The sequence below is a fragment of the Mangifera indica genome, unplaced genomic scaffold (genome assembly GCF_011075055.1).
Source record: "Mangifera indica cultivar Alphonso unplaced genomic scaffold, CATAS_Mindica_2.1 Un_0013, whole genome shotgun sequence".
NCBI classification, from domain to species: Eukaryota; Viridiplantae; Streptophyta; class Magnoliopsida; order Sapindales; family Anacardiaceae; genus Mangifera; species Mangifera indica.
In genome coordinates, this window is record NW_025401105.1 from 525,252 (window position 1) to 529,118 (window position 3,867).

The following is a 3,867-nucleotide window of genomic DNA, read 5'->3' on the forward strand; positions in this document are numbered from 1 at the left end:
TTGGTATTTATTTTGAATATATATTTAAAATAATTTTAATTTGATCAAACTAAATTGATATTTTTATTTTAATAGAATGAAACCATTAAATTAATTGAATTTACAAATTGGTTCTATTTAAGTAATTTAAATTCAAATTACTTGACTATAGTGCATGCCTTCTTGAATTTTGCATGGTTAGAAATTTTCTTTTAAACCCAAATTCTGTAGAAAAGAATGAAAATTATGGAATTCCTTTAGGACTCATGCAATTAAGAGTTAAAATATAATAACTTCTACGATAATACTGAATTGAAATTGCATAAAATTCCAGGCTTATTACAGTAACTTTTGCATAAATTATTTAGTTTCCACGTTGCACTCCAACGTCTACAAGGTTTGGCAAATTTTTTGGCCTCAGTTGACTTTTTATTACATATTTCCTTAGACCTGGCATATGAACATTAGAAAAATAGTCCTGCCAATCCAATCTCTTCACGTCAAATGCAAAACTCAGTTGTTCCTCTAAAGACATGGCTTCCCACAATTTGTAGGTGTCGCTGCTTTCAAACCTATATACAAAAATTCAAGAAAATAACCAACTAATTATAAAGGTTAATCCATAATTTGTTGGATTTATACTTTAAATCAAATAACATGCATGTATGGTTAAACTTGTAAGTTATTTTCTGAAATAATTTAATTAAAAGATCTAACACTATCTAAATATGCTTGCTCAGGGTTAAAAAGAAATCTTACCACCGTGAATATAAATATGGTTCATAATATGCTCTATTTCCTTGGATAATTTTCTTTCGTGTCCTAGAGAAACATTCGCATCTTTAGGGATACTTTCGTTTGATATATGTAAGAAGATTTCTTTCAACGAGTTCAGAAATTGGACTCTTTTAATTTCAACTTCTTTGCCATTCATGTCTTTGATTGGAGAGGACTTGAAATGTTCAAAAGCCATATCAAATAAGAATTTCAGCTTCACTGGATTTACTCTTGAAGATGTAATGTGGTAGACTTTAAGCTCTGGTTTCCTAGTAATTCCATGCTTTGCCATTGCAGAAATAATTGCATATACAACCATGTCAACTGGAATCTGTATTATTGATTCATTTCATAAGTACAATAAAATATATTATTGTACGATTATCTTAATGTGCATAATCATAAGGGAAGACTATTACCAAGACGAAACTTTATAGAGGATAATTTTGAGATTATTGAAAAAGTAAAGCCTACTTCATATTGACCATATGAAGTAGTGTATAATGAGAAGAATTCGTATACTTACTATGTCTATAACTGCCTCAGGGTTTATGAAGGCAGGAAGATAGCCTTTGCCGTAAGCTAAAATGAATGTGTCAGCCATTCTAAAGATCATATTCAAGACAAATGGTTAGTAATTCATTATTAATAGAAAAGTAATATATAGGACAAAACTTGAATACTATCTAAAATTTCAATCCCCAATGTCTAGTCATATCTTACGTTGAGTTGGCTTGCTATCTGCTGGGTCTGAGTCATCAAATATACATCATAGGAAGGATGTAGTAAAAATTTGAATTCGAAAGTTGTAAGGTATAATCTACTAAATATAAATAAAATAAAATTTTTGAAAGGATTACCTGATCCCTTGTAACCATCCAGGGTATGGCTCTTTAAAAGTACTTTCGATAACACTTGGACGGACAATAGCAACTGGGATTTCTTCTCTATTCTTATCAATTAAAATTTCTCCCATTGCCTTGGTAAATTCATAAACGTTTTTCCACCCATAGCATCTAGCCCTGTGGGAGAGAAAATTTTCCATCAATTAATTATGTTGTTATTTAATATCATCTTATTTGCATATGTTTGAAGGAGAAACGACAAAAAGAAAATGATTTGATTTGTTCTGGTGAATATAAAATGTTTTCGTTCTAATTTTATGAGATTATTATGCATATAATTGTGTATACATGAAGAAAGGTTAAATTACAATTTAACCAAGGAAATCACCTTTCTAAGCCCAATTCTTTCATTTTCTGAACTATTTCTTCACTTCCACGTAAAGCAAGATTTGAATCCAAAGCTAACTTCACTTCAGCATCAACATCCACAGGAGGGTGTAATAATGGTGAGCTTTTGGGGGTTGAGAATCTCTCCGACGTTTTCTATATTAACATATGCTGCACAAGAAAAAATTGATCAGCCTAGATAAATAAACTACATTATTTTCTACTCATAAGCAAGATTTAGTTACCAGTTGATACATGTATGAAACAACAAAGTTTCTTGCACTTCTTTGCAAAATCAAGCACTCGAGATGGCCCTCTTGTGTTTATGTTTACAGCTACATCAAATCTAAGTTGAGAAATCCAAGTGTTAGTATATGTAAAATTAATGAACTTAGATATCACCAAAATCAATTAGAAGGATGAGGAGAAACCTCTCATCGAATGTTGTATTGGCTGCTGAATTTATGATTACATCTACCTCTTGTGCTATTTCCACCATTAAATCAGGATCCATACCAAGATTTGATTCACCAATATTTCCGGGAATAGGAACCACCTTACTTAACATGAAGTTTTGGTAAGATTTCCCTTGCATATCTCTCACCAAGTCGAATAGATTTGAATCTATTATCTTATTAATTATAAAAAGAAATAGTAAATTTGTTAGTCTATAGTGGAAAATAGATATATTCATATATTTAGAAAGAGTTTGGTGTTATATGTGTAGAATTTACTTCAGTTTTTATTCTTTCTAATGCAGCTTCTTCGTTTTCTGCCTTGATTAAGAGATAAATCTTGCAAACGTCGAGTGCTGCTCGTAATAGCTTCTCAATTATGGCTGAAAAATTAAAAAAACATAGAATCTTATATAACAAATCTTATATACAAAATTCTACGTAATTTTATTGCCTAATTTACCTTGCCTAGGAAACCAGTGGCACCAGTAACGAAATAGTTCTTGGCAGGAAGAAACTCAAGAATGCCAATGCCATTCTTACAAGTTCTCTCTATTTTATTCTGTGCTTCAATGGAGAAAGAGCTCATGGCTTCAATGAAAGAAGAGCTTACACTGACAGTAAGGAAACAGAAGAGCTTTATTGGCAAGTGAAAATGGAGGCACATTCTTATATATATTACTACTAATGGCATTTAATACCAAGTTGGTTGGCAGAGAAACATACACCGGCCGGCCTCTGTGCGCATTAATTATTTGTCACAATAGCCATTGTTGAACTTGTGATGGAAAACTAAACCAAGTGGGCTTCACCAAAACTTCCGGTGAGATAATTTATAAATAAATAATGATGTAATATTAAGTAATTTAGTATTATTTAATTTAAAATTATACAATTATATGAGGGTGTAATAATGGTGAGCTTTTGGGGTTGAGAGTCTCTACGACGTTTTGTATATTAACGTATGCTACACAAGAAAAATTGATTAGCCTAAATAAATAAACTACATTATTTTCTACTCATAAGCAAGATTTAGTTACCAGTTGATATATGTATGAAACAACAAAGTTTCTTGCACTTCTTTGCAAAATCAAGTACTCGAGATGGCCCTCTTGTGTTTATGTTCACAGCTACATCAAATCTAAGTTGAGTAATCCAAGCATTAGTATATATAAAATGAACTTGGATATCACAAAAATTAATAAAAGATGAGGAGGAACCTCTCATCAAATGTTGTATTGGCTGCTGAATTTATGATTACATCTACCTCTTGTGCTATTTCCATCATTAAATCAGGATCCATACCAAGATTTGATTCACTAATATTTCCGGGAATAGGAACCACCTTACTTAACATGAAATCTTGGTAAGATTTCCTATGCATATCTCTCACCAAGTCGAATAGATTTGAATCTATTATCTTA

General features: G+C 31.3%; 1 pseudogene; it reads right to left on the reverse strand.

Moving 5' to 3' along the window:
• Positions 1-273: 273 nt before the first annotated feature.
• On the reverse strand, positions 274-3,827 carry LOC123205709 (annotated as a pseudogene).
• Between the last annotated feature and the right edge of the window lie 40 nt (positions 3,828-3,867).